Here is a 15,845-nt window from a genome sequence, read left to right on the forward strand (position 1 = left end):
ACAAAAATGCATAACCGTTGATCTTTTCTCTGTAACCAAAATGCAATAAAAATTTTTGGTCTTAACCGTACCATAAGCTGTAGGTACAGGTGTTGCTCTAAGAAGGTGACATCAGTGACCTGACACCAGTATTAGATGATCAGTGGATTGTCACCCGTGGAGAGTAAAATGAGACATTAGGACAACAACGGATTTTTTTTAATTAACTAGTTTATTCAGGCCCTCAGCTGTAGTACATCAGGAACAGCTTGGTGGAGGCGTCCAGTTGCCTCTCATGCGAAACAATAGACGACTAGCATTACTGAGAGCGCAAAAAGTGGGGCTGAGTGTGGCATCATTTGAATGCCACTGTCAGCGATGTCTCTGGCTGTGACCTTGATGACAGTGCAGTAATGCAGCTGATGATACCATGGAGGTGGCCATGACCTCCCTTCAGCGAGCGGGCGGTTCTGCTCCAGTGGCCTTTTGTGTCTCGGGACAGGTTGCCCCATCCCGTGCTCGAACAGCATACTCTGTACAGTGTTCCATGATGTCACTCTGGGTGTCACAGGCGCGTGGTGTAGTTTGTGATACTGAGATGACAATGTTTTAGTGCATGAATGGCAGAGTACCTATATGCTCCAGACTATGTTCATTTAGGGATTAAGGCACATGCTCTAAACACCTCCTTGGTGGCAAGTGAGGAAAGGCTTTCGTCCTTCTGCTAGCATATTGCAGTGTTGGCTGTTGCTATACTACGCCCCGTTGGCTCTGCTTCGCAATGCCTGTCTGCCGTGTTTTGCTTCACAATCCATAACACTCTTGCCTGCCTGCGGCTGGCTCTCTCGCATCTCACTTCCACTCTGGCATACTTTTTCACTGAATATGTTCGGTACGCTACAGTTAGTACTGGCTTGCCATCTGAGTCCTTGATATACTACTACTTCACTTTTCTCCAAAGGTCTCTTTAATTTTCCTAGGAGGCATCTACCAGACTATTTCAGTTAATACAAGTCCCATCTCCTCTTTGTATACTACCTTTCTTCACGATTCTTAATCCACAATGGTTAAATTATGCTCTGCACAAAGTTCTACCCGATGCCTTCCCCTTTCATTCCTTTTCTCCAGTCCTTGTTCTCTTACTATTCCTCATTACCTTCCTTTTCCTGCTATCAAATTTCAGTCATTCACCACAAGCAAATTTTCATCTTGCTTTACTGTCTGAATAACGTCATCAAACTTTTCAGTCTCATTCATCACCTGTAGAGCTAGTGGGCATGTAAACTTGTACTATTGTGGTGGGTGTTGGCTTTGTGTCCACCCTCTTGGCCAATTCTTTGCCGCTTAACTTCTCTTGGGGGGAACCACTATATGCATTTCAGAACTTTCAAGAGGTTTCCCTTTAATACAGCTGTCCTAAAAGGGGGAGGAGGAGATGCATCTCCCTGGTTGGGGGGGGGGGGGGCAGAGAGTAATAGAGGGGGGCACCAGCTTTCATTGAAATATTTATTTTTGTGTAATGTAAAAAAAAGACTTCTGATAAACAAATATTGCTAGTCCCAGATTCTCATTTCGGTGAACCAACTTCAGGATCTCTCCCATCGTTAAGTTGCTGCCTTATTTCACTGGAACTGACCGGTAAATCTTGTCAGCAGTAATGTTTAGAAAAGTCGTGAGTAATATTTCATCACATAATCCATCACCAATCACCCCAGGGTTAGCTACTTACCGAACATTTAAAAATCAACACACAATATCCTGTTGCGAAGCATGCTGTACAACATGACAATCATGACCTCAATGCCTGTTTCACCACGCATGCCATCTGGATTCTTCCCCGAGACACCAGTTTCTCAGAACTCCCCAGGTGGGAACTAGCACTACAACGTGTCCTTGGTTCTTGCCACCCACCTGGCCTTAATTTATGTTAATTCCTTCTGTCTTAGCATTTATTCACAGAAACTACTCCTTTCTTCACTACATTATAGTTTTTTACATCTCTCATTTTCTGACTTGTCTGTTTTTCGCTGACCCTGCTCCCACCTCTGTTACACACAATGCACTTAGCTTTTCACTCTTATTAATACTTGTGCACGATGTTTTAGTAGTAATCTCTGTCTTGCATATTATCCTGTCTTCTACCTGTAAACTCTCAGGTTTTCAAAGCTTGTCTGATGCAGTTGCCAACAATCAGTCTTTCCTTCTCATTCCGTCTGATAAGTCTGCCATGACCCGGGGTTCTGGGTGACTTTTCTGGACTGTACTCCTTTCCCTAAACATCTGCAGCCCTTCACCTTCACCCCTCTTCCTTCCCTTTTAACTCTTCTGCTAGAAGAAGGAGCCACTGGCTCCGAAAGCTTGTGAACATTAAATCCTTTTGTGTGTGTGTGTGTGTGTGTGTGTGTGTGTGTGTGTGTGTGTGTGTGTGTGTTTTTTCCCCTGACACCACTTGGTGAGTAGATTTTTTATATGTCCATTTAATGATAAAAGCCATATGACAATGTGATTGCCACGTCCTTGCAATATTGACTACAAGAATGGGTTGTTAGTCACAGCCATTGTTACTGTCCACTCGATGTCACCCAGATTTCCAGAGTCAGTTCAAAATTAACTAGAAGCTGAATTCTAGTGCGAGTTCAGAGGAAGTAGTTAATTGGATTTAAAATAAAGTGGTACAAGGTCTGCAATTCCCAAGGATAAGTCGCTTGTTTGCAGTGGTAACAAAAGAGCTTATAGAAGTGATTCATGAGTGTCGTCTCTTCTCCTTCGAATGTATGGAGTTCAAGTAAGGAAAAAGATTCGAATTGAATCAAAGTACATTCTTCATTTGCATCTTCCTGTCTTTCTATCAGCAACTTTACCTCTAAATGCAAAACCAAAGGGTGTAAACATCAAGTTGATTACCTAACATTATGCTTTATTAACATTCTGTTGAATAATGGGATATGATCACAATGTGTTCTTTGTTTGGAGATTTTAGCCAATGATAGTTTGAAGCCTATAAAATTAAAGACACGCCTGCAGACAAAATGTATAGATTATGTAAGTAAACCCATCGAATTTTTGAAGTGTCATGAGCAACAACTATAAATGGAAATGTCAGATTCCTCATTTCCTAAGAAAGCTCCAAGATCTTCCCTAGAGGTATTCTACTTAAGTGCAAAATCCAAATCATGACATATTATTCACGAGAAATTACTTCTTTCTGCAGCCATCAAAATTTGCGAAATAATGCAAGGAGAAAATTTAGCAAGAGACTGAAGCCAATACCACTCTCTATGACACCGTGGGCCATGTTGTTGATGCAGTAGCCACTGAAATGAAAAATCCATTGCTGTCCCATCATCATGATTGTCCAAAATTCACCCTGCAGCTTGATGACAATACTGATATCAGCTTCTTGTTTTTGTATGCTATTGTTTTGAAAATGAAATGCACAAGTACATTCTATTTTCTAAAGCTTTGGTAGGGAGGATTACAGATGAAGATATTTTCTTTCTTGCTAATTCCTTTTTTGCGACAACAATTTTGCATGGACAAATTGTATTGGTATATGTACCTCTGGGATGGTAGCATTAGAGGGAACAAAAAGGAGGTTCAATGCAAGAGTGTGCTGTTTCTTCTTCTGTAAAATTCGTACCTTGAATGAGACACAGGGAGGCATTGGGTTCTAAAGTAATGCAACTGGAAATCAGTGTAGAGTTGAACAATGCAGACATTGTTGTAAATTTAGTGGAAACACGAGCTTTAGACAGTAGACTATTTTCCATTCTTTGTGAGAAGACGGGCTTGCACATGATTCATTTCTGTTGCACATGAAGGTACATTGGTTGTCTCATGGTAAAGTGCTTCGTCATATTGTGGAGCTGAATGGTGAACATCTTTGCCTACTGAGCAGCAATCCTACACTTAAGTGGCAGTTCTTTCTGGATGAAAAATTTCTTCTAATATTGTGTTACTTGGCCAACATTTTTGAGTAATTAATGGTCTTAATGTATCACTTCAAAGCCAAGAGAATAATATCATCTTTCTAAGCAAGAAAGTTCTTGCATTTAAGAGAAAAATTGGACTTTGAAAAACACAGCTGTAGAAAGGTGACTGCAAGATGTTTTCTTCTCTCAGTGGTTTTGTGAAGAAAAATGAGTTGGATGTTGCTAAAATTAGTAGAATTGGTGCAGAACATCTCAAAGCCCTTAGTCAGCAATTCAAAGATAAACTTCCAGAACCTTCATCTGAGTGTGAATGGCTCCACAGTCTATTTGATGTGATCATAACAGACCACTTGTCAACATTAGAACAGGAGGGGCTAATAGAACTCTCAGGTGTTGGAACACTTCAGAATGAATTAAATTTAAATCTGTTGAAAATTTTTGGGTACACACTCTGAATGAATATTTCAATTTATGAGGGTAACCCCAAAAGTAAGATCTCCTATTTTTTTATAAATACATAGACCTATTTCTTTCTACAGTGGTTTACATCAGTTTATAGCTTGAACATTTAGCTATTTTTCGACATAATCACCATTTCTGTCGATGCATTTTTGTAGAAGCCGTGGCAGTTTTTGCACGCTCATGTCATACCAGCTCGCCTCCGTGCTGTTCGAAAGTTATGAAGCTCTTCTTCCACCTCGTCGTCGGGGCTGAATCGCTTTCCGGCCAAATGCTCTTTTAACCTAGGGAACAGGTGATAGTCACTGGGCGCCAAGTCAGGACTATAGGGTGGGTGGGTGATTATGTTCCACTGAAACTGTTGCAGGAGAGCAACAGTTTGCCGAGTGATGTGTGAGCGAGCGTTGTCATGGAGAATGTGTACGCCCTTGCTCAACATTCCTCTTCTCTGGTTCTGAATTGCCCGTTTGAGTTTTTTCAGAGTCTCACAGTACCTGTCAGCGTTAATTGTGGTCCCAGCGAATCAGCTCCAACGTCGAGGTGAAAGAAGAGGTTCATAACTTTCTGAACAGCATAGTGGCGAGCTGGTATGACATGGGCATACAAAAACTGCCACAGCGTCTACAAAAACACATCAACAGAATTGGTGATTATGTGGAAAAATAGTTAAATGTTCAAGCTGACTGATGTAAACCATTGTAGAAATAAACAAGTCTATGTACTTATAAAAAAATAGGAGACCTTACTTTTGGGATTACCTCCGTATTAAAAAGGGCAGTGGATGTGTTATTACCCTTTGCAACAACTTACTTCTGTGAGCCAGCATTTTCTGCAATGGAATTAATCAAGAGGAAACACTGATCTTGATTGCATCTGGAAAGGGCTCTGTGAGTTGCTGTTTTAAAGACCCAACCAAAACTGGATATGCTTTCTTCAAAAATCTGAGTGCAAACATCACTCAAAATTTGGAAGTGTCAGAAAATTTCTGAATTTTGAATCATGTTCATTTTTACTCTTGTTTATTTTATTTTTGGATCATCACTTTGAATATAACAGTTTCTAAACAGGCATTTAAATGTTGACTATCATTCTGTCAACATTTGTACTTCATGATCTTTCAAATATTAAAACATTCCAAATGAATTAAAAGCAATATAGATGGAAACAGTTTAATTTCAAACAACTAACTAATTTGTAAATACACATATTTGCTCAGTTCCAGTAACTTCAAGTGCATTGTTAACTTTCATGACCTTTGAATAATACAATGTATGATAATTTTTAAGGATGTTTAATTCTTGTAGGCTCGCAGGACACACTCTAGTTATCAGTATTATTATAATTTTAATTATTAATTATTATTGTTGTTGTTATTGTTGTAACTGGTAGTTGCAATAATTAGACAGGAGTCAGTAGATATTGTGGGTCATTTTTGTGGCAAGTATGAGAAGTGCGAGGGATGAAAGGAAAATGGGGAGGGTGGCAAAATAATTTCTGTTTCAGATAGGGGTGTGACAGAAAAAGTTTGAGAACTCCTGCATTGGTGTATGCCTAAAATATTACAACGAGCAAATAGGAGAGGTTGACAGTGTTACATTCTTTGGATTATAGCTTGATAATGAAATTAGCTGAGAGGATCATACCACAGAATTCATGAAGTGTCTAAACAAATCTGTATTTGCAGTGTGGATGTTGTGAAACATCTGTTACATAAAAATAAAAAAGGTAGCATATTTTGCGTACTTTCATCCATAATGCCATACAGGATCATGTTTTGGGGTAACTTATCAATCCAGGCTAAAGATTTATTAATCCAAAAGCATGTAATATGAACTATTCGTAGTATGAAGTCAAGAATGTCCTGCAGAGGTCTCTTCGAGGAACTGAGGGTACTGACTCCTACTTCGCAATATACACAGTCTAGTCACGTTAGTGCAACCACCTGTCTGAAGCCCGAACAACCACCTTTTTCAGTGCAAACATGTCAGAAGGAAGTCAGTAAGGTTCTGGAAGGTACTGACAGGAATGTATAGCCATGCAACTCTAGTACTGTGTCCAGCTTTGCGAGGTTTCTCAGTTGAGGATTCTTGGCAGCAACAGCCCGATCGAGGTAGCCCCACAGATTTTCAATTGGGTTTAAATCTGGGGAGTTTGGTGACCAGGGGAGTATGACAATCTTATCTTGGTAACCTTCAAACCACACATGTACACTGCAAACTGTGACATGCTGCATTGTCCTGCTGGAAGATACCATTGTACCAAGGAAAAAACAAACTACATGTACGGGTGGACATAGTCTCCAAGGATAGATGTATACTTGTGTTGATTCATTGTGCCTTCTGGAAAGGTGAGATCTCCCATGGAATGCCACGAAAACATTACCCAGACCATAGCACTCCCTTACAGCGATTGTTGCAGCGCCATACACGCCAATGGCCATCTGTCCGAAGAAGCATGAAAAGTGATACACTCAGTGGACATCCAGTTTTGGTATTGGCATGCAGATTCCAGCCTTCGTTGCTGATGAACAGCAATTAGCATGGATGCATGCACCAGGCGCATGCTGCGGAGGCACGTACACAACAACATTCAGTGAACGATCATTGAGGAGACACTGTTGGTAGCCCCTTGGTTCATCTGGGTGGTCAGTTGCTCAGCAGTAGCATCTGTGTTCGCCCCTACACATCTCCACTGCCATCGTTCACTGCTGTCATCTACGGCCCACGGTGCACCACAGTTGCCTAAATGCCGGTCTTCAGCAGCACCATTTTGCCATGCCTGGTACACTTTGACCAGTGTCATGCAAATAGTTTACAACCTTAGCTGTTTCACATATGCTTCCACCCTTGGCTTGAAAGCGAGTGATTATTGGATGACACATAAGTCGCTCCATTTCCACATTACAACTACTGCGCTTTTTTCCGCGTTCCCCTGATACGCGTTATTACCGTCCACTGGTAGTGCTGCTACCTGCCATCTGCAAATACTTATTGCGCATTGATTTCGAACATAGGAACTGGTCACATTAATGTGATTGGACTGTGTATTATTCCTTAACAAAATGTGTCATAAGTAACATATCTCTTTTTCAAACTAACAGCTCAGTTAATGGAATACTATATCCAGACCAGAAAAATATCATGATTGATAGTTGAACATGGAAGGGAGGAATGTTGACAGTTTGCCATTTCACTCAAGTCAAGATGCCTCTGTTAGTTGCAACTGGTTGGTTCTGTTCACACTTTCCTATAACATGCAGTATTGGGATCACTTTGAGATCTTTATGACCTTATCACTTTTCTAAGCAATTTCACTGCTAGCTTTATACATTGCATAAAACGAATGAAGCATATGAGAATAAATCACAGCTCTTATGCTCCAGACACCAGCTGTTGTCAGCAGCTGATTGGTAATCAGCAATTGAGGTAGCATTATGACAACTGTGTGTAGGACAGAAGACCTGAGCAAACATGTGCTCTGATTGGCTGTTGCTATGATAGCTACACTATAAATAATTAGCTATCAGGCCCGTTGTTACTCTGATCGAGGTACAGAAATAAAAAACAATCTTCAAAAAAATTTATAGTCTAGAAATGTTTCCATTAATCAGGAACATTTTTAATAACTTGCCAGTAGTAGTAAAAAGTTTCACTAGTAACGAAAGTTCTGTTTAAGAAGAGCCTGAAGGATTTATTGGTGCCAACCCCTTCTACTCCATAGAAGAATTTCTTAGATCTAAGTGATGTGTGTGTACTATTAACAATATCGAACAACTAGCAATCAAGTCCAGCCTAGCAAGGGTAGCATGTAACTACAGCCAGATGTCTTGATTGGTGTAGTGTGTTTTGTTTTGGGCAACAAATAATTTTCAGAGAACAACTTTAGTAAATATTGTCACTTTCATATAACCCAAGTGATGTAAACAGTGCAAGCTAGGAAGGCTGTGTGGAGGCACGATTGTTGTGTATTCCATATTTATTTGGCATTTGAAGTGACATTTCATGGCAATGATGGGAGCACATTGTGACTGAGTAATACATTTATAATCACTGTAAATATTATATGTGAATCACGGGGTATGTGTGTGTGATTAATTCAATATATATCGAAGGCTGGTTGATGTGGCACAAATAAAAGAAAAAATAAGAAAAAAACATGCATGATCTACACGTTTAGCTCGTATACAGCACTCCTCTTGTGGAGCACTGTAATGCATTGTTGAGACTCGTTGCCACAATTCTTTGTCTTGGACTCTTTGTGGCAGACTTCTTCACCATGCCACACAATCAATCATGTCCGTGTCTTCTCAAACAATTATAGGCAAACTATTGGTTAAAAATATTTGATGGTTTCAGATTGTAAGTCTCACATCACAACCTAATGATGAGGTGGTTATCTTTTCGTTATTGCTTATATTTATTATGATACTTCAGAGTTGAGTAACTCACTGTCCAATGTTCGAAGAATCGGGAGTGAATTAAGAGTGCTTGTGACTGGTAAGCTGACAGAAGCAGAAATTGGCAGTCTGAAATTGTAGTCATATTTCAAAATGCATCCCTGACCCATCTGTATAAGTATTTCAAAATCTTGCAGATTCATCTTCAAGAAATTTCTGAATTCCAATCAAGAAGCTCATGCCCATGTCTTTAAGAGCTTTGAAAAGTCCAAATCCCTTTCTTGCCAGTGGAGATTTGTTTATAATTTGAAAAGGTCCAGATAAATAACTTTCACCCCATTATGCAGAGAATTGAGTTCGCATCTATGTCTGACTCAAGGAAAGTAATAAGCCTAATGCTGAGTGATGCTGTGCTGCTGCAAAACTTTCTTTATATAAATGAAGTATATTTGCATCCCATACTATTTTTTTCTCTATGCGTAAATAATTGAAAAGCACAGGTTTTCAACTGCATGATTTTTCACTATGCAGTTCTCCTGAAATGATTGCAGTCAGTTGGATGTCACTTAGTTGACTTGCATGTCACTGACCAATCAAACCGGGAAAAGAGGACCTGCAGTCTAAACTGGAAATGGAATAACGTTTACTTTGTGGTGAATCTCTACATCATTGATATGTGAATGCTAGATTAAAAGGCACAGTGAAAAAAAATTGACCCGTCCAGGATTCAATCCTGCAAACTTCCATTTCCTAGCCAAACGCTATAGACAGTCAAACCAGATCCAAATTTGGTCACGCTTTTTGATAACTAAAGGCACTGCTGCTCTCTTGAGTTATGGGCGTAGCTCATTAGGTGTCAGTGGCATCATTTTCGCCACTTAACTTAAAGGAGACCGCTTATAAAACACTAATACGACCTATTCTTGAGTACTGCTCAAGCGTTTGGGATCCCTATCAGGTCGGATTGAGGGAGGACATAGAAGCAATTCAGAGGTGGGCTGCTAGATTTGTTACTGGTAGGTTTGAGCATCAGCATTTGAGGCTGACTGCAGTACAATTTTACTGCCGCCAACTTACATTTCGCGGAAAGACCACAAAGATAAGATAAGAGAGATTAGGGCTCGTACAGAGGCATATAGGCAGTCATTTTTCCCTCTTTCTGTTTGGGAGTGGAACAGGGAGAGAAGATGCTAGTTGTGGTACGAGGTACCCTCCGCCACACACTGTATGGTGGATTGCGTAGTATGGATGTAGATGTAGATGAATCATCATTTAGACAATTTGTACAAAATGTCTATAAATAATACACAAAAATCTTGCTCGTGGATCAAAGTCTCTACAACAATCTATTAGCGTACACATACAGATGGACACTAGGAGGCGACTTCTATTTGTATATTTTGAGATGTTAGTATCACATAAATTCTGATTTCTGTACATCTTCAGTGCAGTAACGTGATTAGTGATGTTATAAACTGATCTTTCTGCTTAGAGATGTGTGGTTACAATAGCCTATGAATGCACCTCACCATTCTGTACATTTACATGTTTTGTGCAAGTTAGCTATTAGCTTTTAAATAAAACTATGTTTAAAGATGTTTTTGACTATTCTGCATCCTTGAGGACTGTTTTACTTGAAGTCTTTGTAAGTATGTATTGTGTATTCTTTTTTTCCTGACGTCTTCTACATGCTATTGGCTCTCCTCACTATCGTCTATGGAACAAACAGTACATCCAATCTAATGGAGGATAATATAGTGGTGATCACAAAATTACGTAGGCCAAGGTCATCTCACCTACTTAACAGTGTTGCCAGTTAGTGACAATTTCAAACGTTAGTAAAAATTGTGGAAAAAGTATTAAGTATCTCTATTTTCATGTAGTCTAATGCTTTAGACGACAAGAAGCGATGCGGAGCTGATTTGCAAACTTCCCACATCTCGCCCATAGGTTGACTTACTTGTATGCACAGCCAATCTTCTCTGGATAGCCGGCCACGTCGATCTCCAAAAACTACTTCTTTGAAGAATAATGCTGGTTAAGGGAATTTATCAGACTCACTCTACTTTTGAAATAATTTGGTACTCGAAGAATATTTTTAGTTCAGTCATGGTATATTTCAACTTCCACAAAAAACAAATTCACCATTTCTCATATAAATATTCAAACTCACGTGAGTCAACCATGTCATCAAACATTAGACTCTATTAAGATACATTTACACCAGGGTTGGTTTAATAACCACCAGGAAATATGAACGTGTCTTGCTTCTAGCAAGTCCCACACATGAGTTACTTAAAAGTCTAATCTAATTTCTTCATTTTCTAAACATTCATCACAGTCACGAAACCAGCAAAGCATAACACAGGCTGTTCTCTACACGTACACTTAAACTCTATGGATCATACAGCAGGTACTTGTCAGCTGTCGTTCGGTTGCCGCGTCCATATTTTGCTTATGACTGTTTTTAGACCTGCACACACAAAGATGCAGTGCGCAGTAGGTCAGATTTGTCTATCTTACACTTCTATTTAAAATATCATGGGTTCGAGACGGAGGAAGGCCAAGTGATTCTAGAATTTACACGAAAATTCTTGAAGCACTACATATTCCCCCTCAGATTGAACACGCGATATTTTATATACCATCATCATTATGTACATTTATATCACATAGAATAACAGTTCATCTTTCAACAGTATATCTGGTCCTTTTAATAACTCTGAAAATCCTTTTTCTTATTATTTAGCTATTTCTTATTTTTTTCATTTTACTTTAATTATAAAATGTGAATATTTCAATCAATAGTGGAGTTAGCTCTTTCAGTATCTACAAATCGTGAGGACCATTTTTTTTCCTTTTTCTGCTCTTTATCCAATGGTAAATTCCAGGTGTTTAGGACATTTGAATACTTTATTCTAATTCCTTGTGCTATTTTTTCCTTAGTACATTTAAATACCATTATTTATAGTAGGATTCAAACTTACCAGAATACTTCCTATTAAATGTGTGACTTCTGTCATGATACTGTCCTTTTCCTGTAGGATCAGTACCTATACATTCCATGTGGGTTGACGTTATCAGTGCACTTCCTCCTTCTGTTCTGGTAGGTACGCCCTTTATAAAGCGTCCCTATTAATCAGGTCACAGGTCATCATATCTCTGTGTAGGTACACCTGCCCTATATCCTTAGCAAATGCCGAGTACATCCCCCTTATCCTTTATGCATAGGCCTCATGGTTCATTGCCCTAGTATACATCTTTATGCACACTATAATTAAATATTTCCTGGTAAAAATAAAATCTATTTTACACTTCACTCTCATTTCTTAGTACCTCCTCTAACACCCTAGAGTTCTCTTCCACTTCTCAAATTCCATAATCTTAGTAGATACTATGTCTAGACACATTATTCAACTCATGATAGATACTATGCCTACCTGTATCAATCAACTTTTAGTACAAACTGTGTCTACACATAATGATCGAGTCCCACTACTTTATGACTCGTCACTTCATCAGAGTGTTTGCTACCCTGACTTTTCTCCAAACGAAAGCGCTGGCAGGTCGAAAGACACACAAACAAACACAAACATACACACAAAATTCAAGCTTTCGCAGCAAACTGTTGCCTCATCAGGAAAGAGGGAAGGAGAGGGAAGGACGAAAGGATGTGGGTTTTAAGGGAGAGGGTAAGGAGTCATTCCAATCCCGGGAGCGGAAAGACTTACCTTGGGGGAAAAAAGGACAGGTATAAACTCGCGCGCGCACGCGCACACACACACACACACACACACACACACACACACACACACACACACACACACACACACACACACACACATATACAGACACTGCTTGTGTCTGTATATGTGTGGATGGATGTGTGTGTGTGTGTGTGTGTGTGTGTGTGTGTGTGTGTGTGTGTGTGTGTGCGCGAGTGTATACCCGTCCTTTTTTTCCCCCAAGGTAAGTCTTTCCACTCCCGGGATTGGAATGACTCCTTACCCTCTCCCTTAAAACCCACATCCTTTCGTCCTTCCCTCTTTCCTGATGAGGCAACAGTTTGTTGCGAAACCTTGAATTTTGTGTGTATGTTTGTGTGTCTATCGACGTGCCAGCGCTTTCGTTTGGTAATTCACATCATCTTTGTTTTTAGGTATATTTTTCCTGTGTGGAATGTTTCCCTCTATTAATTCATATATATATATATATATATATATATATATATATATATATATATATATATATATATAAAAAAATAGAGGGACACATTCCACGTGGGAAAAATATATCTAAAAACAAAGATGATGAGACTTACCACACAAAAGCGCTGGCAGCTCTATAGACACACAAACATACACACAAAATTCAAGCTTTCGCAACAAACGGTTGCTTCATCAGGAAAGAGGGAAGGAGAGGGAGAGACGAAAGGATGTGGGTTTTAAGGGAGAGGGTAAGGAGTCATTCCAATCCCGGGAGCGGAAAGACTTACCTTAGGGGGAAAAAAGGACAGGTATACACTCGCGCACACACACACACATCCATCCGCACATACACAGGCACAAGCAGACATTTGTAAAGGCAAAGAGTTTGGGCAGAGATGTCAGTCGAGGCGGAAGTAAAGAGGCAAAGATGTTGTCGAAAGACAGGTGAGGTATGAGCGGCGGCAACTTGAAATTAGCGGAGGTTGAGGCCTGGCGGATAACGAGAAGAGAGGATATACTGAAGGGCAAGTTCCCATCTCCGGAGTTCAGACAGGTTGGTGTTAGTGGGAAGTATCCAGATAACCCGGACGCTGTAACACTGTGCCAAGATGTGCTGGCCGTGCACCAAGGCATGTTTAGCCACAGGGTGATCCTCATTACCTACAAACACTGTCTGCCTGTGTCCATTCATGCGAATGGACAGTTTGTTGCTGGTCATTCCCACATAGAAAGCTTCACAGTGTAGGCAGGTCAGTTGGTAAATCACGTGGGTGCTTTCACACGTGGCTCTGCCTTTGATCGTGTACACCTTCCGGGTTACAGGACTGGAGTACGTGGTGGTGGGAGGGTGCATGGGACAGGTTTTACACCGGGGGCGGTTACAAGGGTAGGAGCCAGAGGGTAAGGAAGGTGGTCTGGGGATTTCATAGGGATGAACTAAGAGGTTACGGAGGTTAGGTGGACGGCGGAAAGACACTCTTGGTGGAGTGGGGAGGATTTCATGAAGGATGGATCTCATTTCAGGGCAGGATTTGAGGAAGTCGTATCCCTGCTGGAGAGCCACATTCAGAGTCTGATCCAGTCCCGGAAAGTATCCTGTCACAAGTGGGGCACTTTTGGGGTTCTTCTGTGGGAGGTCCTGGGTTTGAAGGGATGAGGAAGTGGCTCTGGTTATTTGCTTCTGTACCAGGTCAGGAGGGTAGTTGCGGGATGCGAAAGCTGTTTTCAGGTTGTTGGTGTAATGGTTCAGGGATTCCGGACTGGAGCAGATTCGTTTGCCACGAAGACCTAGGCTGTAAGGAAGGGACCATTTGATGTGGAATGGGTGGCAGCTGTCATAATGGAGGTACTGTTGCTTGTTGGTGGGTTTGATGTGGACGGACGTGTGAAGCTGGCCATTGGACAGATGGACGTCAACGTCAAGGAAAGTGGCATGGGATTTAGAAAGGACCAGGTGAATCTGATGGAACCAAAGGAGTTGAGGTTGGAGAGGAAATTCTGGAGTTCGTCTTCACTGTGAGTCCTGATCATTAAGATGTCATCAATAAGTCTGTTCCAAACTTTGGGTTGGCAGGCCTGGGTAACCAAGAAGGCTTCCTCTAAGTGACCCATGAATAGGTTTTGCGTACGAGGGGGGCTATCCTGGTACCAATGGCTGTTCCCTTTAGTTGTTGGTATGTCTGCCCTTCGAAAGTGAAGAAGTTGTGGGTCAGGATGAAGCTGGCTAAGGTAATGAGAAAAGAGGTAGGGTGGCAGGTGATCGGCGTGAAAGGAAGTGCTCCATTGCAGCGAGGCCCTGGATGTGCGGAATATTTGTGTATAAGGAAATGGCATCAATGGTTAGAAGGACGGTTTCCGGGGGTAGCAGACTGGGTAAGGATTCCAGGCGTTCGAGAAAGTGGCTGGTGTCTTTGATGAAGGATGGGAGACTGCATGTAATGCGTTGAAGGTGTTGATCTACGTAGGCAGAGATACGTTCTGCGGGGGCTTGGTAACCAGCTACAATGGGGCGGCTGGGATGAATGGGTTTGTGAATTTTAGGATGAAGGTAGAAGGGAGGGGTGCGGGGTGTCGGTGTGGTCAGGAGGTTGATGGAGTGAGGTGAAAGGTTTTGTAGGGGGCCTAAGGTTCTGAGGATTCCTTGAAGCTCTGCCTGGACATCAGGAATGGGATTACCTTGGCAAACTTTGTATGTGGTGTTGTCTGAAAGCTGACGTAGTCCCTCAGCCACATACTCCCGACGATCAAGTACCACTGTCGTGGAACCCTTGTCCGCCGGAAGAATGACGATGGAACAGTCATCCTTCAGATCACGGATAGCTTGGGCTTCAGCAGTGGTGATGTTGGGAGTAGTATTAAGGTTTTTTTAAGAAGGATTGAGAGGCAAGGCTGGAAGTCAGAAATTCCTGGAAGGTTTGGAGGGGGTGATTATGAGGAAGAGGAGGTGGGTCCCACTGTGACGGAGGACGGAACTGTTCCAGGCAGGGTTCAATTTGGATAGTGTCTTGGGGAGTTGGATCAGAGTAGGATTAGGATCATTTTTCTTCGTGGCAAAGTGATATTTCCAGCAGAGAGTACGAGTGTAGGACAGTAAATCTTTGACGAGGGCTGTTTGGTTGAATCTGGGAGTGGGGCTGAAGGTGAGGCCTTTGGATAGGACAGAGGTTTCGGATTGGGAGAGAGGTTTGGAGGAAAGGTTAACTACTGAATTTGGGTGTTGTGGTTCCAGATTGTGCTGATTGGAATTTTGAGGTTTTGGAGGGAGTGGAGCTGGAAGTGGGAGATTGAGTAGATGGGAGAGCCTGGTTTGGGTGCAATTAGAGGAGGTTGAGGTTTGCTGGAAAGGTTGTGAAGGGTGAGTGAGTTGCCTTT

Source organism: Schistocerca piceifrons, chromosome 4, assembly GCF_021461385.2.
Source record: "Schistocerca piceifrons isolate TAMUIC-IGC-003096 chromosome 4, iqSchPice1.1, whole genome shotgun sequence".
In the NCBI taxonomy this organism is placed as follows: domain Eukaryota; kingdom Metazoa; phylum Arthropoda; class Insecta; order Orthoptera; family Acrididae; genus Schistocerca; species Schistocerca piceifrons.